Genomic DNA, 24,904 nt, shown 5'->3' with positions numbered 1-24,904 from the left:
AAGGTTCCGGAATGTTCAGAGTTCCGGAATGTTCAGAGTTCCGGAATGCACCAAGGTTCCGGAATGTTCGGAATTCCGGAATGTTCAGAGTTCCGGAATGCAACAAGGTTCCGGAATGCACCAAGGTTCCGGAATGTTCGGAATTCCGGAATGCACCAAGGTTCCGGAATGTTCGGAATTCCGGAATGTTCGGAATTCCGTAATGTTCAGAGTTCCGGAATGCACCATGGTTCCGGAATGCACCAAGGTTCCGGAATGTTCGGAATTCCGGAATGTTCAGAGTTCCGGAATGCAGCAAGGTTCCGGAATGCACCAAGGTTCCGGAATGTTCGGAATTCCGGAGTGTTCAGAGTTCCGGAATGCACCAAGGTTCCGGAATGTTCGGAATTCCGGAATGCACCAAGGTTCTGGAATGTTCGGAATTCCGGAATGTTCAGAGTTCCGGAATGCACCATGGTTCCGGAATGCACCAAGGTTCCGGAATGTTCGGAATTCCGGAATGTTCAGAGTTCCGGAATGCAGCAAGGTTCCGGAATGCACCAAGGTTCCGGAATGTTCGGAATTCCGGAGTGTTCAGAGTTCCGGAATGCACCAAGGTTCCGGAATGTTCGGAATTCCGGAATGCACCAAGGTTCTGGAATGTTCGGAATTCCGGAATGTTCAGAGTTCCGGAATGTTCAGAGTTCCGGAATGTTCAGAGTTCAGGAATGCACCAAGGTTCCGGAATGTTCGGAATTCCGGAATGTTCAGAGTTCCGGAATGCACCAAGGTTCCGGAATGTTCGGAATTCCGGAATGTTCAGAGTTCCGGAATGCACCAAGGTTCCGGAATGTTCGGAATTCCGGAATGTTCAGAGTTCCGGAATGTTCAGAGTTCCGGAATGCACCAAGGTTCCGGAATGCACCAAGGTTCCGGAATGTTCGGAATTCCGGAATGTTCGGAATTCCGGAATGTTCAGAGTTCCGGAATGCACCAAGGTTCCGGAATGCACCAAGGTTCCGGAATGTTCGGAATTCCGGAATGTTCAGAGTTCCGGAATGTTCAGAGTTCCGGAATGCAGCAATGTTCCGGAATGCACCAAGGTTCCGGAATGTTCGGAATTCCGGAATGTTCGGAATTCCGGAATGTTCGGAATTCCGGAATGCACCAAGGTTCCGGAATGCACCAAGGTTCCGGAATGTTCGGAATTCCGGAATGTTCAGAGTTCCGGAATGCACCAAGGTTCCGGAATGCACCAAGGTTCCGGAATGTTCGGAATTCCGGAATGCACCAAGGTTCCGGAATGTTCAGAGTTCCGGAATGTTCAGAGTTCCGGAATGCACCAAGGTTCCGGAATGTTCGGAATTCCGGAATGTTCAGAGTTCCGGAATGCAACAAGGTTCCGGAATGCACCAAGGTTCCGGAATGTTCGGAATTCCGGAATGCACCAAGGTTCCGGAATGTTCAGAGTTCCGGAATGTTCAGAGTTCCGGAATGCACCAAGGTTCCGGAATGTTCGGAATTCTGGAATGCACCAAGGTTCCGGAATGTTCGGAATTCCGGAATGTTCAGAGTTCCGGAATGTTCAGAGTTCCGGAATGTTCAGAGTTCCGGAATGCAGCAAGGTTCCAGAATGTTCGGAATTCTTGAATGCACCAAGGTTCCGGAATGTTCGGAATTCCGGAATGTTCAGAGTTCCGGAATGTTCAGAGTTCCGGAATGCACCAAGGTTCCGGAATGTTCGGAATTCCGAAATGTTCAGAGTTCCGGAATGCACCAAGGTTCCGGAATGTTCGGAATTCCGGAATGCACCAAGGTTCCGGAATGTTCAGAGTTCCGGAATGTTCAGAGTTCCGGAATGCACCAAGGTTCCGGAATGTTCGGAATTCCGGAATGCACCAAGGTTCCGGAATGTTCGGAATTCCGGAATGTTCAGAGTTCCGGAATGCAGCAAGGTTCCGGAATGCACCAAGGTTCCGGAATGTTCGGAATTCCGGAATGTTCAGAGTTCCGGAATGTTCAGAGTTCCGGAATGCAGCAAGGTTCCGGAATGTTCGGAATTCCGGAATCTTCAGAGTTCCGGAATGCACCAAGGTTCCGGAATGTTCGGAATTCCGGAATGCACCAAGGTTCCGGAATGTTCAGAGTTCCGGAATGTTCAGAGTTCCGGAATGCACCAAGGTTCCGGAATGTTCGGAATTCCGGAATGTACCAAGGTTCCGGAATGTTCAGAATTCTGGAATGCACCAAGGTTCCGGAATGCACCAAGGTTCCGGAATGTTCGGAATTCCGGAATGTTCAGAGTTCCGGAATGTTCAGAGTTCCGGAATGCACCAAGGTTCCGGAATGTTCGGAATTCCGGAATGTTCGGAATTCCAGAATGTACCAAGGTTCCGGAATGTTCAGAATTCTGGAATGCACCAAGGTTCCGGAATGCACCAAGGTTCCGGAATGTTCGGAATTCCGGAATGTTCAGAGTTCCGGAATGTTCAGAGTTCCGGAATGCACCAAGGTTCCGGAATGCACCAAGGTTCCGGAATGTTCGGAATTCCGGAATGTTCAGAGTTCCGGAATGCACCAAGGTTCCGGAATGTTCGGAGTTCCGGAATGTTATGAGTTCCGGAATGCACCAAGGTTCCGGAATGTTCGGAATTCCGGAATGTTCGGAATTCCGGAATGTACCAAGGTTCCGGAATGTTCAGAATTCTGGAATTCACCAAGGTTCCGGAATGCACCAAGGTTCCGGAATGTTCGGAATTCCGGAATGTTCAGAGTTCCGGAATGCACCAAGGTTCCGGAATGCACCAAGGTTCCGGAATGTTCGGAATTCCGGAATGTTCAGACTTCCGGAATGCACCAAGGTTCCGGAATGTTCGGAATTCCGGAATGCACCAAGGTTCCGGAATGCACCAAGGTTCCGGAATGTTCGGAATTCCGGAATGTTCGGAATTCCCGAATGTTCAGAGGTCCGGAATGCACCAAGGTTCCGGAATGCACCAAGGTTCCGGAATGTTCGGAATTCCGGAATGTTCAGAGTTCCGGAATGCACCAAGGTTCCGGAATGTTCGGAATTCCGGAATGTTCGGAATTCCGGAATGTACCAAGGTTCCGGAATGTTCAGAATTCTGGAATGCACCTAGGTTCCGGAATGCACCAAGGTTCCGGAATGTTCAGAGTTCCGGAATGCACCAAGGTTCCGGAATGCACCAAGGTTCCGGAATGTTCAGAGTTCCGGAATGTTCAGAGTTCCGGAATGTTCAGAGTTCCGGAATGCACCAAGGTTCCGGAATGTTCGGAATTCCGGAATGTTCGGAATTCCGGACTGTACCAAGGTTCCGGAATGTTCAGAATTCTGGAATGCACCAAGGTTCTGGAATGCACCAAGGTTCCGGAATGCACCAAGGTTCCGGAATGTTCGGAATTCCGGAATGTTCAGAGTTCCGGAATGCACCAAGGTTCCGGAATGTTCGGAATTCCGGAATGTTCAGAGTTCCGGAATGCACCAAGGTTCCGGAATGTTCGGAATTCCGGAATGTTCGGAATTCTGGAATCTACCAAGGTTCCGGAATGTTCAGAGTTCCGGAATGCACCAAGGTTCCGGAATGTTCGGAATTCCGGAATGTTCGGAATTCCGGAATGTACCAAGGTTCCGGAATGTTCAGAATTCTGGAATACACCAAGGTTCCGGAATGCACCAAGGTTCCGGAATGTTCGGAATTCCGGAATGTTCAGAGTTCCGGAATGCACCAAGGTTCCGGAATGTTCGGAATTCCGGAATGTTCGGAATTCCGGAGTGTTCAGAGTTCCGGAATGCACCAAGGTTCCGGAATGTTCAGAATTCTGGAATGCACCAAGGTTCCGGAATGCACCAAGGTTCCGGAATGTTCGGAATTCCGGAATGTTCGGAATTCCGGAGTGTTCAGAGTTCCGGAATGCACCAAGGTTCCTGAATGTTCGGAATTCCGGAATGTTCGGAATTCCGGAGTGTTCAGAGTTCCGGAATGCACCAAGGTTCCGGAATGTTCAGAATTCTGGAATGCACCAAGGTTCCGGAATGTTCAGAATTCTGGAATGCACCAAGGTTCCGGAATGCACCAAGGTTCCGGAATGTTCGGAATTCCGGAATGTTCAGAGTTCCGGAATGTTCAGAGTTCCGGAATGCACCAAGGTTCCGGAATGTTCGGAATTCCGGAATGCACCAAGGTTCCGGAATGTTCAGAATTCTGGAATGCACCAAGGTTCCGGAATGCACCAAGGTTCCGGAATGTTCGGAATTCCGGAATGTTCAGAGTTCCGGAATGCACCAAGGTTCCGGAATGTTCAGAGTTCCGGAATGTTCAGAGTTCCGGAATGCACCAAGGTTCCGGAATGTTCGGAATTCCGGAATGTTCAGAGTTCCGGAATGTTCAGAGTTCCGGAATGCACCAAGGTTCCGGAATGCACCAAGGTTCCGGAATGTTCGGAATTCCGGAATGTTCAGAGTTCCGGAATGCACCAAGGTTCCGGAATGTTCGGAATTCCGGAATGTTCGGAATTCCGGAGTGTTCAGAGTTCCGGAATGCACCAAGGTTCCGGAATGTTCAGAATTCTGGAATGCACCAAGGTTCCGGAATGCACCAAGGTTCCGGAATGTTCGGAATTCTGGAATGTTCAGAGTTCCGGAATGCACCAAGGTTCCGGAATGTTCGGAATTCCGGAATGTTCAGAGTTCCGGAATGTTCAGCGTTCCGGAATGCACCAAGGTTCCGGAATGTTCGGAATTCCGGAATGTTCAGAGTTCCGGAATGCACCAAGGTTCCGGAATGTTCGGAATTCCGGAATGTTCGGAATTCCGGAATGTTCAGAGTTCCGGAATGCACCAAGGTTCCGGAATGTTCGGAATTCCGGAATGTTCGGAATTCCGGAATGTTCAGAGTTCCGGAATGCACCAAGGTTCCGGAATGCACCAAGGTTCCGGAATGTTCAGAATTCTGGAATGCACCAAGGTTCCGGAATGCACCAAGGTTCCGGAATGTTCGGAATTCCGGAATGTTCAGAGTTCCGGAATGTTCAGAGTTCCGGAATGCACCAAGGTTCCGGAATGTTCGGAATTCCGGAATGCACCAAGGTTCCGGAATGTTCAGAATTCTGGAATGCACCAAGGTTCCGGAATGCACCAAGGTTCCGGAATGTTCGGAATTCCGGAATGTTCAGAGTTCCGGAATGCACCAAGGTTCCGGAATGTTCAGAGTTCCGGAATGTTCAGAGTTCCGGAATGCACCAAGGTTCCGGAATGTTCGGAATTCCGGAATGTTCAGAGTTCCGGAATGTTCAGAGTTCCGGAATGCACCAAGGTTCCGGAATGCACCAAGGTTCCGGAATGTTCGGAATTCCGGAATGTTCAGAGTTCCGGAATGCACCAAGGTTCCGGAATGCACCAAGGTTCCGGAATGTTCGGAATTCCGGAATGTTCAGAGTTCCGGAATGCACCAAGGTTCCGGAATGTTCGGAATTCCGGAATGTTCAGAGTTCCGGAATGTTCAGAGTTCCGGAATGCACCAAGGTTCCGGAATGCACCAAGGTTCCGGAATGTTCGGAATTCCGGAATGTTCAGAGTTCCGGAATGCACCAAGGTTCCGGAATGTTCGGAATTCCGGAATGTTCGGAATTCCGGAGTGTTCAGAGTTCCGGAATGCACCAAGGTTCCGGAATGTTCAGAATTCTGGAATGCACCAAGGTTCCGGAATGCACCAAGGTTCCGGAATGTTCGGAATTCTGGAATGTTCAGAGTTCCGGAATGCACCAAGGTTCCGGAATGTTCGGAATTCCGGAATGTTCAGAGTTCCGGAATGTTCAGCGTTCCGGAATGCACCAAGGTTCCGGAATGTTCGGAATTCCGGAATGTTCAGAGTTCCGGAATGCACCAAGGTTCCGGAATGTTCGGAATTCCGGAATGTTCGGAATTCCGGAATGTTCAGAGTTCCGGAATGCACCAAGGTTCCGGAATGTTCGGAATTCCGGAATGTTCGGAATTCCGGAATGTTCAGAGTTCCGGAATGCACCAAGGTTCCGGAATGCACCAAGGTTCCGGAATGTTCGGAATTCTGGAATGTTCAGAGTTCCGGAATGCACCAAGGTTCCGGAATGTTCGGAATTCCGGAATGCACCAAGGTTCCGGAATGTTCGGAATTCCGGAATGTTCAGAGTTCCGGAATGCAGCAATGTTCCGGAATGCACCAAGGTTCCGGAATGTTCGGAATTCCGGAATGTTCAGAGTTCCGGAATGTTCAGAGTTCCGGAATGCACCAAGGTTCCGGAATGCACCAAGGTTCCGGAATGTTCGGAATTCCGGAATGTTCGGAATTCCGGAATGTTCAGAGTTCCGGAATGCACCAAGGTTCCGGAATGTTCGGAATTCTGGAATGTTCAGAGTTCCGGAATGCACCAAGGTTCCGGAATGTTCGGAATTCCGGAATGTTCGGTATTCCGGAATGTTCGGAATTCCGGAATGTTCAGAGTTCCGGAATGCACCAAGGTTCCGGAATGCACCAAGGTTCCGGAATGTTCGGAATTCTGGAATGTTCAGAGTTCCGGAATGTTCAGAGTTCCGGAATGCACCAAGGTTCCGGAATGCACCAAAGTTCCGGAATGTTCGGAATTCCGGAATGTTCAGAGTTCCGGAATGCACCAAGGTTCCGGAATGCTCAGAGTTCCGGAATGCACCAAGGTTCCGGAATGCGCAAAGGTTCCGGAATGTTCAGAGTTCCGGAATGCACCAAGGTTCCGGAATGTTCGGAATTCCAGAATGTTCGGAATTCCGGAATGCTCAGAGTTCCGGAATGCACCAAGGTTCCGGAATGCGCAAAGGTTCCGGAATGTTCAGAGTTCCGGAATGCACCAAGGTTCCGGAATGTTCGGAATTCCGGAATGTTCAGAGTTCCGGAATGCAGCAAGGTTCCGGAATGCACCAAGGTTCCGGAATGTTCGGAATTCCGGAGTGTTCAGAGTTCCGGAATGCACCAAGGTTCCGGAATGTTCAGAGTTCCGGAATGCACCAAGGTTCCGGAATGTTCAGAGTTCCGGAATGTTCAGAGTTCCGGAATGTTATGAGTTCCGGAATGCACCAAGGTTCCGGAATGTTCGGAATTCCGGAATGTTCGGAATTCCGGAATGTACCAAGGTTCCGGAATGTTCAGAATTCTGGAATGCACCAAGGTTCCGGAATGCACCAAGGTTCCGGAATGTTCAGAGTTCCGGAATGCACCAAGGTTCCGGAATGCACCAAGGTTCCGGAATGTTCGGAATTCCGGAATGTTCAGAGTTCCGGAATGCACCAAGGTTCTGGAATGTTCGGAATTCCGGAATGTTCAGAGTTCCGGAATGTTCAGAGTTCCGGAATGCACCAAGGTTCCGGAATGCACCAAGGTTCCGGAATGTTCAGAATTCCGGAATGTTCAGAGTTCCGGAATGCACCAAGGTTCCGGAATGCACCAAGGTTCCGGAATGTTCGGAATTCCGGAATGTTCAGAGTTCCGGAATGCACCAAGGTTCCGGAATGTTCAGAATTCCGGAATGTTCAGAGTTCCGGAATGCACCAAGGTTCCGGAATGTTCAGAGTTCCGGAATGTTATGAGTTCCGGAATGCACCAAGGTTCCGGAATGTTCGGAATTCCGGAATGTTCGGAATTCCGGAATGTACCAAGGTTCCGGAATGTTCAGAATTCTGGAATGCACCAAGGTTCCGGAATGCACCAAGGTTCCGGAATGTTCGGAATTCCGGAATGTTCAGAGTTCTGGAATGCACCAAGGTTCCGGAATGCACCAAGGTTCCGGAATGTTCGGAATTCCGGAATGTTCAGAGTTCCGGAATGTTCGGAATTCCGGAATGTTCGGAATTGCGGAATGTTCAGAGGTCCGGAATGCACAAAGGTTCCGGAATGCACCAAGGTTCCGGAATGTTCGGAATTCCGGAATGTTCAGAGTTCCGGAATGCACCAAGGTTCCGGAATGCACCAAGGTTCCGGAATGTTCGGAATTCCGGAATGTTCAGAGTTCCGGAATGCACCAAGGTTCCGGAATGCACCAAGGTTCCGGAATGTTCGGAATTCCGGAATGTTCAGAGTTCCGGAATGCACCAAGGTTCCGGAATGCACCAAGGTTCCGGAATGTTCGGAATTCCGGAATGTTCAGAGTTCCGGAATGCACCAAGGTTCCGGAATGCACCAAGGTTCCGGAATGTTCGGAATTCCGGAATGTTCAGACTTCCGGAATGCACCAAGGTTCCGGAATGTTCGGAATTCCGGAATGTTCAGAGGTCCGGAATGCACCAAGGTTCCGGAATGCACCAAGGTTCCGGAATGTTCGGAATTCCGGAATGTTCGGACTTCCGGAATGCACCAAGGTTCCGGAATGTTCGGAATTCCGGAATGTTCGGAATTCCGGAATGTACCAAGGTTCCGGAATGTTCAGAATTCTGGAATGCACCAAGGTTCCGGAATGCACCAAGGTTCCGGAATGCACCAAGGTTCCGGAATGTTCGGAATTCCGGAATGTTCAGAGTTCCGGAATGCACCAAGGTTCCGGAATGTTCGGAATTCCGGAATGTTCAGAGTTCCGGAATGTTCAGAGTTCCGGAATGCACCAAGGTTCCGGAATGTTCGGAATTCCGGAATGTTCAGAGTTCCGGAATGCACCAAGGTTCCGGAATGTTCGGAATTCCGGAATGTTCAGAGTTCTGGAATGTTCAGAGTTCCGGAATGCACCAAGGTTCCGGAATGTTCGGAATTCCGGAATGTACCAAGGTTCCGGAATGTTCAGAATTCTGGAAAGCACCAAGGTTCCGGAATGCACCAAGGTTCCGGAATGTTCGGAATTCCGGAATGTTCAGAGTTCCGGAATGCACCAAGGTTCCGGAATGTTCAGAGTTCCGGAATGTTATGAGTTCCGGAATGCACCAAGGTTCCGGAATGTTCGGAATTCCGGAATGTTCGGAATTCCGGAATGTACCAAGGTTCCGGAATGTTCAGAATTCTGGAATGCACCAAGGTTCCGGAATGCACCAAGGTTCCGGAATGTTCGGAATTCCGGAATGTTCAGAGTTCCGGAATGCACCAAGGTTCCGGAATGCACCAAGGTTCCGGAATGTTCGGAATTCCGGAATGTTCAGACTTCCGGAATGCACCAAGGTTCCGGAATGTTCGGAATTCCGGAATGCACCAAGGTTCCGGAATGCACCAAGGTTCCGGAATGTTCGGAATTCCGGAATGTTCGGAATTCCGGAATGTTCGGAGGTCCGGAATGCACCAAGGTTCCGGAATGCACCAAGGTTCCGGAATGTTCGGAATTCCGGAATGTTCAGAGTTCCGGAATGCACCAAGGTTCCGGAATGTTCGGAATTCCGGAATGTTCGGAATTCCGGAATGTACCAAGGTTCCGGAATGTTCAGAATTCTGGAATGCACCTAGGTTCCGGAATGCACCAAGGTTCCGGAATGTTCAGAGTTCCGGAATGCACCAAGGTTCCGGAATGCACCAAGGTTCCGGAATGTTCAGAGTTCCGGAATGTTCAGAGTTCCGGAATGTTCAGAGTTCCGGAATGCACCAAGGTTCCGGAATGTTCGGAATTCCGGAATGTTCGGAATTCCGGACTGTACCAAGGTTCCGGAATGTTCAGAATTCTGGAATGCACCAAGGTTCTGGAATGCACCAAGGTTCCGGAATGCACCAAGGTTCCGGAATGTTCGGAATTCCGGAATGTTCAGAGTTCCGGAATGCACCAAGGTTCCGGAATGTTCGGAATTCCGGAATGTTCGGAATTCTGGAATCTACCAAGGTTCCGGAATGTTCAGAATTCTGGAATGCACCAAGGTTCCGGAATGCACCAAGGTTCCGGAATGTTCGGAATTCCGGAATGTTCAGAGTTCCGGAATGTTCAGAGTTCCGGAATGCACCAAGGTTCCGGAATGCACCAAGGTTCCGGAATGTTCGGAATTCCGGAATGTTCAGAGTTCCGGAATGCACCAAGGTTCCGGAATGTTCGGAATTCCGGAATGTTCGGAATTCCGGAGTGTTCAGAGTTCCGGAATGCACCAAGGTTCCGGAATGTTCAGAATTCTGGAATGCACCAAGGTTCCGGAATGCACCAAGGTTCCGGAATGTTCGGAATTCCGGAATGTTCGGAATTCCGGAGTGTTCAGAGTTCCGGAATGCACCAAGGTTCCTGAATGTTCGGAATTCCGGAATGTTCGGAATTCCGGAGTGTTCAGAGTTCCGGAATGCACCAAGGTTCCGGAATGTTCAGAATTCTGGAATGCACCAAGGTTCCGGAATGTTCAGAGTTCTGGAATGCACCAAGGTTCCGGAATGCACCAAGGTTCCGGAATGTTCGGAATTCCGGAATGTTCAGAGTTCCGGAATGTTCAGAGTTCCGGAATGCACCAAGGTTCCGGAATGTTCGGAATTCCGGAATGCACCAAGGTTCCGGAATGTTCAGAATTCTGGAATGCACCAAGGTTCCGGAATGCACCAAGGTTCCGGAATGTTTGGAATTCCGGAATGTTCAGAGTTCCGGAATGCACCAAGGTTCTGGAATGTTCGGAATTCCGGAATGTTCAGAGTTCCGGAATGTTCAGAGTTCCGGAATGCACCAAGGTTCCGGAATGCACCAAGGTTCCGGAATGTTCGGAATTCCGGAATGTTCAGAGTTCCGGAATGCACCAAGGTTCCGGAATGCACCAAGGTTCCGGAATGTTCGGAATTCCGGAATGTTCAGAGTTCCGGAATGCACCAAGGTTCCGGAATGTTCGGAATTCCGGAATGTTCAGAGTTCCGGAATGCACCAAGGTTCCGGAATGTTCAGAGTTCCGGAATGCACCAAGGTTCCGGAATGTTCAGAGTTCCGGAATGTTATGAGTTCCGGAATGCACCAAGGTTCCGGAATGTTCGGAATTCCGGAATGTTCGGAATTCCGGAATGTACCAAGGTTCCGGAATGTTCAGAATTCTGCAATGCACCAAGGTTCCGGAATGCACCAAGGTTCCGGAATGTTCGGAATTCCGGAATGTTCAGAGTTCTGGAATGCACCAAGGTTCCGGAATGCACCAAGGTTCCGGAATGTTCGGAATTCCGGAATGTTCAGAGTTCCGGAATGTTCGGAATTCCGGAATGTTCGGAATTGCGGAATGTTCAGAGGTCCGGAATGCACAAAGGTTCCGGAATGCACCAAGGTTCCGGAATGTTCGGAATTCCGGAATGTTCAGAGTTCCGGAATGCACCAAGGTTCCGGAATGCACCAAGGTTCCGGAATGTTCGGAATTCCGGAATGTTCAGAGTTCCGGAATGCACCAAGGTTCCGGAATGCACCAAGGTTCCGGAATGTTCGGAATTCCGGAATGTTCAGAGTTCCGGAATGCACCAAGGTTCCGGAATGCACCAAGGTTCCGGAATGTTCGGAATTCCGGAATGTTCAGAGTTCCGGAATGCACCAAGGTTCCGGAATGTTCGGAATTCCGGAATGTTCAGACTTCCGGAATGCACCAAGGTTCCGGAATGTTCGGAATTCCGGAATGTTCAGAGGTCCGGAATGCACCAAGGTTCCGGAATGCACCAAGGTTCCGGAATGTTCAGAATTCCGGAATGTTCAGACTTCCGGAATGCACCAAGGTTCCGGAATGTTCGGAATTCCGGAATGTTCGGAATTCCGGAATGTACCAAGGTTCCGGAATGTTCAGAATTCTGGAATGCACCAAGGTTCCGGAATGCACCAAGGTTCCGGAATGCACCAAGGTTCCGGAATGTTCGGAATTCCGGAATGTTCAGAGTTCCGGAATGCACCAAGGTTCCGGAATGTTCGGAATTCCGGAATGTTCAGAGTTCCGGAATGTTCAGAGTTCCGGAATGCACCAAGGTTCCGGAATGTTAAGAATTCCGGAATGTTCAGAGTTCCGGAATGCACCAAGGTTCCGGAATGTTCGGAATTCCGGAATGTACCAAGGTTCCGGAATGTTCAGAATTCTGGAAAGCACCAAGGTTCCGGAATGCACCAAGGTTCCGGAATGTTCGGAATTCCGGAATGTTCAGAGTTCCGGAATGCACCAAGGTTCCGGAATGTTCGGAATTCCGGAATGTTCAGAGTTCTGGAATGTTCAGAGTTCCGGAATGCACCAAGGTTCCGGAATGTTCGGAATTCCGGAATGTACCAAGGTTCCGGAATGTTCAGAATTCTGGAAAGCACCAAGGTTCCGGAATGCACCAAGGTTCCGGAATGTTCGGAATTCCGGAATGTTCAGAGTTCCGGAATGCACCAAGGTTCCGGAATGTTCAGAGTTCCGGAATGTTATGAGTTCCGGAATGCACCAAGGTTCCGGAATGTTCGGAATTCCGGAATGTTCGGAATTCCGGAATGTACCAAGGTTCCGGAATGTTCAGAATTCTGGAATGCACCAAGGTTCCGGAATGCACCAAGGTTCCGGAATGTTCGGAATTCCGGAATGTTCAGAGTTCCGGAATGCACCAAGGTTCCGGAATGCACCAAGGTTCCGGAATGTTCGGAATTCCGGAATGTTCAGACTTCCGGAATGCACCAAGGTTCCGGAATGTTCGGAATTCCGGAATGCACCAAGGTTCCGGAATGCACCAAGGTTCCGGAATGTTCGGAATTCCGGAATGTTCGGAATTCCGGAATGTTCAGAGGTCCGGAATGCACCAAGGTTCCGGAATGCACCAAGGTTCCGGAATGTTCGGAATTCCGGAATGTTCAGAGTTCCGGAATGCACCAAGGTTCCGGAATGTTCGGAATTCCGGAATGTTCGGAATTCCGGAATGTACCAAGGTTCCGGAATGTTCAGAATTCTGGAATGCACCTAGGTTCCGGAATGCACCAAGGTTCCGGAATGTTCAGAGTTCCGGAATGCACCAAGGTTCCGGAATGCACCAAGGTTCCGGAATGTTCAGAGTTCCGGAATGTTCAGAGTTCCGGAATGTTCAGAGTTCCGGAATGCACCAAGGTTCCGGAATGTTCGGAATTCCGGAATGTTCGGAATTCCGGACTGTACCAAGGTTCCGGAATGTTCAGAATTCTGGAATGCACCAAGGTTCTGGAATGCACCAAGGTTCCGGAATGCACCAAGGTTCCGGAATGTTCGGAATTCCGGAATGTTCAGAGTTCCGGAATGCACCAAGGTTCCGGAATGTTCGGAATTCCGGAATGTTCGGAATTCTGGAATCTACCAAGGTTCCGGAATGTTCAGAATTCTGGAATGCACCAAGGTTCCGGAATGCACCAAGGTTCCGGAATGTTCGGAATTCCGGAATGTTCAGAGTTCCGGAATGTTCAGAGTTCCGGAATGCACCAAGGTTCCGGAATGCACCAAGGTTCCGGAATGTTCGGAATTCCGGAATGTTCAGAGTTCCGGAATGCACCAAGGTTCCGGAATGTTCGGAATTCCGGAATGTTCGGAATTCCGGAGTGTTCAGAGTTCCGGAATGCACCAAGGTTCCGGAATGTTCAGAATTCTGGAATGCACCAAGGTTCCGGAATGCACCAAGGTTCCGGAATGTTCGGAATTCCGGAATGTTCGGAATTCCGGAGTGTTCAGAGTTCCGGAATGCACCAAGGTTCCTGAATGTTCGGAATTCCGGAATGTTCGGAATTCCGGAGTGTTCAGAGTTCCGGAATGCACCAAGGTTCCGGAATGTTCAGAATTCTGGAATGCACCAAGGTTCCGGAATGTTCAGAGTTCTGGAATGCACCAAGGTTCCGGAATGCACCAAGGTTCCGGAATGTTCGGAATTCCGGAATGTTCAGAGTTCCGGAATGTTCAGAGTTCCGGAATGCACCAAGGTTCCGGAATGTTCGGAATTCCGGAATGCACCAAGGTTCCGGAATGTTCAGAATTCTGGAATGCACCAAGGTTCCGGAATGCACCAAGGTTCCGGAATGTTCGGAATTCCGGAATGTTCAGAGTTCCGGAATGCACCAAGGTTCCGGAATGTTCAGAGTTCCGGAATGTTCAGAGTTCCGGAATGCACCAAGGTTCCGGAATGTTCGGAATTCCGGAATGTTAGGAATTCCGGAATGTACCAAGGTTCCGGAATGTTCAGAATTCTGGAATGCACCAAGGTTCCGGAATGCACCAAGGTTCCGGAATGTTCAGAGTTCCGGAATGCACCAAGGTTCCGGAATGCACCAAGGTTCCGGAATGTTCGGAATTCCGGAATGTTCAGAGTTCCGGAATGCACCAAGGTTCCGGAATGTTCGGAATTCCGGAATGTTCAGAGTTCCGGAATGCACCAAGGTTCCGGAATGCACCAAGGTTCCGGAATGTTCGGAATTCCGGAATGTTCAGAGTTCCGGAATGCACCAAGGTTCCGGAATGCACCAAGGTTCCGGAATGTTCGGAATTCCGGAATGTTCAGAGTTCCGGAATGCACCAAGGTTCCGGAATGTTCGGAATTCCGGAATGTTCAGAGTTCCGGAATGTTCAGAGTTCCGGAATGCACCAAGGTTCCGGAATGTTCGGAATTCCGGAATGTTCAGAGTTCCGGAATGCACCAAGGTTCCGGAATGTTCGGAATTCCGGAATGTACCAAGGTTCCGGAATGTTCAGAATTCTGGAAAGCACCAAGGTTCCGGAATGCACCAAGGTTCCGGAATGTTCGGAATTCCGGAATGTTCAGAGTTCCGGAATGCACCAAGGTTCCGGAATGTTCGGAATTCCGGAATGTTCAGAGTTCCGGAATGTTCAGAGTTCCGGAATGCACCAAGGTTCCGGAATGTTCGGAATTCCGGAATGTACCAAGGTTCCGGAATGTTCAGAATTCTGGAAAGCACCAAGGTTCCGGAATGCACCAAGGTTCCGGAATGTTCGGAATTCCGGAATGTTCAGAGTTCCGGAATGCACCAAGGTTCCGGAATGTTCGGAATTCCGGAATGTTCAGAGTTCCGGAATGCAGCAAGGTTCCGGAATGCACCAAGGTTCCGGAATGTTCGGAATTCCGGAGTGTTCAGAGTTCCGGAATGCACCAAGGTTCCGGAATGTTCGGAATTCCGGAATGTTCAGAGTTCCGGAATGTTCAGAGTTCCGGAATGCACCAAGGTTCCGGAATGTTCGGAATTCCGGAATGCACCAAGGTTCCGGAATGTTCAGAATTCTGGAATGCACCAAGGTTCCGGAATGCACCAAGGTTCCGGAATGTTCAGAATTCCGGAATGTTCAGAGTTCCGGAATGTTCAGAGTTCCGGAATGCACCAAGGTTCCGGAATGCACCAAGGTTCCGGAATGTTCGGAATTCCGGAATGTTCAGAGTTCCGGAATGCACCAAGGTTCCGGAATGGAGTTCCCCTATACTTTGTTTCGGTCAAGTTCCCCATTCAAATGCATGTAACAGTGAGAAACGCACTGTCTTGGCGAAAGAAAGCGTTTTTGTACAACTTCATATGAATAGCTGTAACTTTTGATAGAAGACTCAGACAAACATGTTTATGGCTTTATCTTATAGAACTCAAGGTTCCCGTGCTGGGAAAACAGGTTTTGCAGCTGTTTGAGCTAAGATTTCCAAGTTATTCACATAATGAAAACCTATACTTTGTTTCGGTCGAGTTCCCCATTCAAATGCATGTAACAGTGAGAAACGCACTGTCTTGGCGAAAGAAAGCGTTTTTGTACAACTTCATATAAATAGCTGTAACTTTTGATAGAAGACTCGGATACACATGTTTATGGCTTTATCTTATAGAACTCAAGGTTCCCGTGCTGGGAAACCAGGTTTTGCAGCTGTTTGAGCTAAGATTTCCAAGTTATTCACATAATGAAAACCCATACTTTGTTTCGGTCGAGTTCCCCATTCAAATGCATGTAACAGTGAGAAACGCACTGTCTTGGCGAAAGAAAGCGTTTTTGTACAACTTCATTTAAATAGCTGTAACTTTTGATAGAAGACTCGGATACACATGTTTATGGCTTTATCTTATAGAACTCAAGGTCTCCGTGCTGGGCAAACAGGTTTTGCAGCTGTTTGAGCTAAGATTTCCAAGTTATTCACATAATGAAAACCTATACTTTGTTTCGGTCGAGTTCCCCATTCAAATGCATGTAACAGTGAGAAACGCACTGTCTTGGCGAAAGAAAGCTATTTTGTACAACTTCATATAAATAGCTGTAACTTTTGATAGAAGACTCGGATACACATGTTTATGGCTTTATCTTATAGAACTCAAGGTCTCCGTGCTGGGAAAACAGGTTTTGCAGCTGTTTGAGCTAAGATTTCCAAGTTATTCACATAATGAAAACCTATACTTTGTTTCAGTGGAGTTCCCCATTCAAATGCATGTAACAGTGAGAAACGCACTGTCTTGGCGAAAGAAAGCGTTTTTGTACAACTTCATATAAATAGCTGTAACTTTTGATAGAAGACTCGGATACACATGTTTATGGCTTTATCTTATAGAACTCAAGGTTCCCGTGCTGGGAAACCAGGTTTTGCAGCTGTTTGAGCTAAGATTTCCAAGTTATTCACATAATGAAAACCTATACTTTGTTTCGGTCGAGTTCCCCATTCAAATGCATGTAACAGTGAGAAACGCACTGTCTTGGCGAAAGAAAGCGTTTTTGTACAACTTCATATGAATAGCTGTAACTTTTGATAGAAGACTCGGATACACATGTTTATGGCTTTATCTTATAGAACTCAAGGTCTCCGTGCTGGGCAAACAGGTTTTGCAGCTGTTTGAGCTAAGATTTCCAAGTTATTCACATAATGAAAACCTATACTTTGTTTCGGTCGAGTTCCCCATTCAAATGCATGTAACAGTGAGAAACGCACTGTCTTGGCGAAAGAAAGCGTTTTTGTACAACTTCATATGAATAGCTGTAACTTTTGATAGAAGACTCGGATACACATGTTTATGGCTTTATCTTATAGAGCTCAAGGTTCCCGTGCTGGGAAAACAGGTTTTGCAGCTGTTTGAGCTAAGATTTCCAAGTTATTCACATAATGAAAACCTATACTTTGTTTCGGTGGAGTTCCCCATTCAAATGAATGTAACAGCGAGAAACGCACTGTCTTGGCGAAAGAAAGCGTTTTTGTACAACTTCATATAAATAGCTGTAACTTTTGATAGAAGACTCAGACAAACATGTTTATGGCTTTATCTTATAGAACTCAAGGTCTCCGTGCTGGGAAAACAGGTTTTGCAGCTGTTTGAGCTAAGATTTCCAAGTTATTCACATAATGAAAACCTATACTTTGTTTCGGTCGAGTTCCCCATTCAAATGCATGTAACAGTGAGAAACGCACTGTCTTGGCGAAAGAAAGCGTTTTTGTACAACTTCATATAAATAGCTGTAACTTTTGATAGAAGACTCGGATACACATGTTTATGGCTTTATCTTATAGAACTCAAGGTTCCCGTGCTGGGAAACCAGGTTTTGCAGCTGTTTGAGCTAAGATTTCCAAGTTATTCACATAATGAAAACCTATACTTTGTTTCGGTCGAGTTCCCCATTCAAATGCATGTAACAGTGAGAAACGCACTGTCTTGGCGAAAGAGAGCGTTTTTGTACAACTTCATATGAATAGCTTTAACTTTTGATAGAAGACTCGGATACACATGTTTATGGCTTTATCTTATAGAACTCAAGGTCTCCGTGCTGGGCAAACAGGTTTTGCAGCTGTTTGAGCTAAGATTTCCAAGTTATTCACATAATGAAAACCTATACTTTGTTTCGGTCGAGTTCCCCATTCAAATGCATGTAACAGTGAGAAACGCACTGTCTTGGCGAAAGAAAGCGTTTTTGTACAACTTCATATGAATAGCTGTAACTTTTGATAGAAGACTCGGATACACATGTTTATGGCTTTATCTTATAGAGCTCAAGGTTCCCGTGCTGGGAAAACAGGTTTTGCAGCTGTTTGAGCTAAGATTTCCAAGTTATTCACATAATGAAAACCTATACTTTGTTTCGGTCGAGTTCCCCATTCAAATGCATGTAACAGTGAGAAACGCACTGTCTTGGCGAAAGAAAGCGTTTTTGTACAACTTCATATGAATAGCTGTAACTTTTGATAGAAGACTCGGATACACATGTTTATGGCTTTATCTTATAGAACTCAAGGTCTCCGTGCTGGGCAAACAGGTTTTGCAGCTGTTTGAGCTAAGATTTCCAAGTTATTCACATAATGAAAACCTATACTTTGTTTCGGTCGAGTTCCCCATTCAAATGCATGTAACAGTGAGAAACGCACTGTCTTGGCGAAAGAAAGCGTTTTTGTACAACTTCATATGAATAGCTGTAACTTTTGATAGAAGACTCAGACAAACATGTTTATGGCTTTATCTTATAGAACTCAAGGTTCCCGTGCTGGGAAAACAGGTTTTGCAGCTGTTTGAGCTAAGATTTCCAAGTTATTCACATAATGAAAACCTATACTTTGTTTCGGTCGAGTTCCCCATTCAAATGCATGTAACAGTGAGAAACGCACTGTCTTGGCGAAAGAAAGCGTTTTTGTACAACTTCATATAAATAGCTGTAACTTTTGATAGAAGACTCGGATACACATGTTTATGGCTTTATCTTATAGAACTCAAGGTTCCCGTGCTGGGAAACCAGGTTTTGCAGCTGTTTGAGCTAAGATTTCCAAGTTATTCACATAATGAAAACCTATACTTTGTTTCGGTGGAGTTCCCCATTCAAATGCATGTAACAGTGAGAAACGCACTGTCTTGGCGAAAGAAAGCGTTTTTGTACAACTTCATTTAAATAGCTGTAACTTTTGATAGAAGACTCGGATACACATGTTTATGGCTTTATCTTATAGAACTCAAGGTCTCCGTGCTGGGCAAACACGTTTTGCAGCTGTTTGAGCTAAGATTTCCAAGTTATTCACATAATGAAAACCTATACTTTGTTTCGGTCGAGTTCCCCATTCAAATGCATGTAACAGTGAGAAACGCACTGTCTTGGCGAAAGAAAGCGTTTTTGTACAACTTCATATGAATAGCTGTAACTTTTGATAGAAGACTCGGATACACATGTTTATGGCTTTATCTTATAGAGCTCAAGGTTCCCGTGCTGGGAAAACAGGTTTTGCAGCTGTTTGAGCTAAGATTTTCAAGTTATTCACATAATGAAAACCTATACTTTGTTTCGGTCGAGTTCCCCATTCAAATGCATGTAACAGTGAGAAACGCACTGTCTTGGCGAAAGAAAGCGTTTTTGTACAACTTCATTTAAATAGCTGTAACTTTTGATAGAAGACTCGGATACACATGTTTATGGCTTTATCTTATAGAACTCAAGGTCTCCGTGCTGGGCAAACAGGTTTTGCAGCTGTTTGAGCTAAGATTTCCAAGTTATTCACATAATGAAAACCTATACTTTGTTTCGGTGGAGTTCCCCATTCAAATGCATGTAACAGTGAGAAACGCACTGTCTTGGCGAAAGAAAGCTATTTTGTACAACTTCATATAAATAGCTGTAACTTTTGATAGAAGACTCGGATACACATGTTTATGGCTTTATCTTATAGAACTCAAGGTCTCCGTGCTGGGAAAACAGGTTTTGCAGCTGTTTGAGCTAAGATTTCCAAGTTATTCACATAATGAAAACCTATACTTTGTTTCAGTGGAGTTCCCCATTCAAATGCATGTAACAGTGAGAAACGCACTGTCTTGGCGAAAGAAAGCGTTTTTGTACAACTTCATATAAATAGCTGTAACTTTTGATAGAAGACTCGGATACACATGTTTATGGCTTTATCTTATAGAACTCAAGGTTCCCGTGCTGGGAAAACAGGTTTTGCAGCTGTTTGAGCTAAGATTTCCAAGTTATTCACATAATGAAAACCTATACTTTGTTTCGGTGGAGTTCCCCATTCAAATGAATGTAACAGTGAGAAACGCACTGTCTTGGCGAAAGAAAGCGTTTTTGTACAACTTCATATAAATAGCTGTAACTTTTGATAGAAGACTCAGACAAACATGTTTATGGCTTTATCTTATAGAACTCAAGGTCTCCGTGCTGGGAAAACAGGTTTTGCAGCTGTTTGAGCTAAGATTTCCAAGTTATTCACATAATGAAAACCTATACTTTGTTTCGGTCGAGTTCCCCATTCAAATGCATGTAACAGTGAGAAACGCACTGTCTTGGCGAAAGAAAGCGTTTTTGTACAACTTCATATAAATAGCTGTAACTTTTGATAGAAGACTCGGATACACATGTTTATGGCTTTATCTTATAGAACTCAAGGTTCCCGTGCTGGGAAACCAGGTTTTGCAGCTGTTTGAGCTAAGATTTCCAAGTTATTCACATAATGAAAACCTATACTTTGTTTCGGTGGAGTTCCCCATTCAAATGCATGTAACAGTGAGAAACGCACTGTCTTGGCGAAAGAAAGCGTTTTTGTACAACTTCATTTAAATAGCTGTAACTTTTGATAGAAGACTCGGATACACATGTTTATGGCTTTATCTTATAGAGCTCAAGGTTCCCGTGCTGGGAAAACAGGTTTTGCAGCTGTTTGAGCTAAGATTTTCAAGTTATTCACATAATGAAAACCTATACTTTGTTTCGGTCGAGTTCCCCATTCAAATGCATGTAACAGTGAGAAACGCACTGTCTTGGCGAAAGAAAGCGTTTTTGTACAACTTCATATGAATAGCTGTAACTTTTGATAGAAGACTCGGATACACATGTTTATGGCTTTATCTTATAGAACTCAAGGTCTCCGTGCTGGGCAAACAGGTTTTGCAGCTGTTTGAGCTAAGATTTCCAAGTTATTCACATAATGAAAACCTATACTTTGTTTCGGTCGAGTTCCCCATTCAAATGCATGTAACAGTGAGAAACGCACTGTCTTGGCGAAAGAAAGCGTTTTTGTACAACTTCATAGAAATAGCTGTAACTTTTGATAGAAGACTCGAATACACATGTTTATGGCTTTATCTTATAGAACTCAAGGTTCCCGTGCTGGGAAACCAGGTTTTGCAGCTGTTTGAGCTAAGATTTCCAAGTTATTCACATAATGAAAACCTATACTTTGTTTCGGTCGAGTTCCCCATTCAAATGCATGTAACAGTGAGAAACGCACTGTCTTGGCGAAAGAAAGCGTTTTTGTACAACTTCATATGAATAGCTGTAACTTTTGATAGAAGACTCGGATACACATGTTTATGGCTTTATCTTATAGAGCTCAAGGTTCCCGTGCTGGGAAAACAGGTTTTGCAGCTGTTTGAGCTAAGATTTCCAAGTTATTCACATAATGAAAACCTATACTTTGTTTCGGTCGAGTTCCCCATTCAAATGAATGTAACAGTGAGAAACGCACTGTCTTGGCGAAAGAAAGCGTTTTTGTACAACTTCATATAAATAGCTGTAACTTTTGATAGAAGACTCAGACAAACATGTTTATGGCTTTATCTTATAGAACTCAAGGTCTCCGTGCTGGGAAAACAGGTTTTGCAGCTGTTTGAGCTAAGATTTCCAAGTTATTCACATAATGAAAACCTATACTTTGTTTCGGTCGAGTTCCCCATTCAAATGCATGTAACAGTGAGAAACGCACTGTCTTGGCGAAAGAAAGCGTTTTTGTACAACTTCATATGAATAGCTGTAACTTTTGATAGAAGACTCGGATACACATGTTTATGGCTTTATCTTATAGAGCTCAAGGTTCCCGTGCTGGGAAAACAGGTTTTGCAGCTGTTTGAGCGAAGATTTCCAAGTTATTCACATAATGAAAACCTATACTTTGTTTCGGTCGAGTTCCCCATTCAAATGCATGTAACAGTGAGAAACGCACTGTCTTGGCGAAAGAAAGCGTTTTTGTACAACTTCATATGAATAGCTGTAACTTTTGATAGAAGACTCGGATACACATGTTTATGGCTTTATCTTATAGAGCTCAAGGTTCCCGTGCTGGGAAAACAGGTTTTGCAGCTGTTTGAGCTAAGATTTCCAAGTTATTCACATAATGAAAACCTATACTTTGTTTCGGTCGAGTTCCCCATTCAAATGCATGTAACAGTGAGAAACGCACTGTCTTGGCGAAAGAAAGCGTTTTTGTACAACTTCATATGAATAGCTGTAACTTTTGATAGAAGACTCGGATACACATGTTTATGGCTTTATCTTATAGAGCTCAAGGTTCCCGTGCTGGGAAAACAGGTTTTGCAGCTGTTTGAGCTAAGATTTCCAAGTTATTCACATAATGAAAACCTATACTTTGTTTCAGTCGAGTTCCCCATTCAAATGCATGTAACAGTGAGAAACGCACTGTCTTGGCGAAAGAAAGCGTTTTTGTACAACTTCATATGAATAGCTGTAACTTTTGATAGAAGACTCGGATACACATGTTTATGGCTTTATCTTATAGAGCTCAAGGTTCCCGTGCTGGGAAAACAGGTTTTGCAGCTGTTTGAGCTAAGATTTCCAAGTTATTCACATAATGAAAACCTATACTTTGTTTCAGTCGAGTTCCCCATTCAAATGCATGTAACAGTGAGAAACGCACTGTCTTGGCGAAAGAAAGCGTTTTTGTACAACTTCATATAAATAGCTGTAACTTTTGATAGAAGACTCAGACAAACATGTTTATGGCTTTATCTTATAGAACTCAAGGTCTCCGTGCTGGGAAAACAGGTTTTGCAGCTGTTTGAGCTAAGATTTCCAAGTTATTCACATAATGAAAACCTATACTTTGTTTCGGTCGAGTTCCCCATTCAAATGCATGTAACAGTGAGAAACGCACTGTCTTGGCGAAAGAAAGCGTTTTTGTACAACTTCATATAAATAGCTGTAACTTTTGATAGAAGACTCAGACAAACATGTTTATGGCTTTATCTTATAGAACTCAAGGTTCCCGTGCTGGGAAAACAGGTTTTGCAGCTGTTTGAGCTAAGATTTCCAAGTTATTCACATAATGAAAACCTATACTTTGTTTCGGTCGAGTTCCCCATTCAAATGCATGTAACAGTGAGAAACGCACTGTCTTGGCGAAAGAAAGCTATTTTGTACAACTTCATATAAATAGCTGTAACTTTTGATAGAAGACTCGGATACACATGTTTATGGCTTTATCTTATAGAACTCAAGGTTCCCGTGCTGGGCAAACAGGTTTTGCAGCTGTTTGAGCTAAGATTTCCAAGTTATTCACATAATGAAAACCTATACTTTGTTTTGGTCGAGTTCCCCATTCAAATGCATGTAACAGTGAGAAACGCACTGTCTTGGCGAAAGAAAGCGTTTTTGTACAACTTCATTTAAATAGCTGTAACTTTTGATAGAAGACTCGGATACACATGTTTATGGCTTTATCTTATAGAGCTCAAGGTTCCCGTGCTGGGAAAACAGGTTTTGCAGCTGTTTGAGCTAAGATTTCCAAGTTATTCACATAATGAAAACCTATACTTTGTTTCGGTGGAGTTCCCCATTCAAATGCATGTAACAGTGAGAAACGCACTGTCTTGGCGAAAGAAAGCTATTTTGTACAACTTCATATAAATAGCTGTAACTTTTGATAGAAGACTCGGATACACATGTTTATGGCTTTATCTTATAGAACTCAAGGTTCCCGTGCTGGGCAAACAGGTTTTGCAGCTGTTTGAGCTAAGATTTCCAAGTTATTCACATAATGAAAACCTATACTTTGTTTCGGTCGAGTTCCCCATTCAAATGCATGTAACAGTGAGAAACGCACTGTCTTGGCGAAAGAAAGCGTTTTTATACAACTTCATTTAAATAGCTGTAACTTTTGATAGAAGACTCGGATACACATGTTTATGGCTTTATCTTATAGAACTCAAGGTCTCCGTGCTGGGCAAACAGGTTTTGCAGCTGTTTGAGCTAAGATTTCCAAGTTATTCACATAATGAAAACCTATACTTTGTTTCGGTCGAGTTCCCCATTCAAATGCATGTAACAGTGAGAAACGCACTGTCTTGGCGAAAGAAAGCGTTTTTGTACAACTTCATATAAATAGCTGTAACTTTTGATAGAAGACTCGGATACACATGTTTATGGCTTTATCTTATAGAACTCAAGGTTCCCGTGCTGGGAAAACAGGTTTTGCAGCTGTTTGAGCTAAGATTTCCAAGTTATTCACATAATGAAAACCTATACTTTGTTTCGGTGGAGTTCCCCATTCAAATGCATGTAACAGTGAGAAACGCACTGTCTTGGCGAAAGAAAGCGTTTTTGTACAACTTCATATAAATAGCTGTAACTTTTGATAGAAGACTCAGACAAACATGTTTATGGCTTTATCTTATAGAACTCAAGGTTCCCGTGCTGGGAAACCAGGTTTTGCAGCTGTTTGAGCTAAGATTTCCAAGTTATTCACATAATGAAAACCTATACTTTGTTTCGGTCGAGTTCCCCATTCAAATGCATGTAACAGTGAGAAACGCACTGTCTTGGCGAAAGAAAGCGTTTTTGTACAACTTCATATGAATAGCTGTAACTTTTGATAGAAGACTCGGATACACATGTTTATGGCTTTATCTTATAGAGCTCAAGGTTCCCGTGCTGGGAAAACAGGTTTTGCAGCTGTTTGAGCTAAGATTTCCAAGTTATTCACATAATGAAAACCTATACTTTGTTTCGGTCGAGTTCCCCATTCAAATGAATGTAACAGTGAGAAACGCACTGTCTTGGCGAAAGAAAGCGTTTTTGTACAACTTCATATAAATAGCTGTAACTTTTGATAGAAGACTCAGACAAACATGTTTATGGCTTTATCTTATAGAACTCAAGGTCTCCGTGCTGGGAAAACAGGTTTTGCAGCTGTTTGAGCTAAGATTTCCAAGTTATTCACATAATGAAAACCTATACTTTGTTTCGGTCGAGTTCCCCATTCAAATGCATGTAACAGTGAGAAACGCACTGTCTTGGCGAAAGAAAGCGTTTTTGTACAACTTCATATGAATAGCTGTAACTTTTGATAGAAGACTC

The sequence above is a fragment of the Maylandia zebra genome, linkage group LG13 (genome assembly GCF_041146795.1).
Source record: "Maylandia zebra isolate NMK-2024a linkage group LG13, Mzebra_GT3a, whole genome shotgun sequence".
Taxonomy (NCBI): Eukaryota; Metazoa; Chordata; class Actinopteri; order Cichliformes; family Cichlidae; genus Maylandia; species Maylandia zebra.
Note: the sequence above shows the minus strand (reverse complement) of the source record.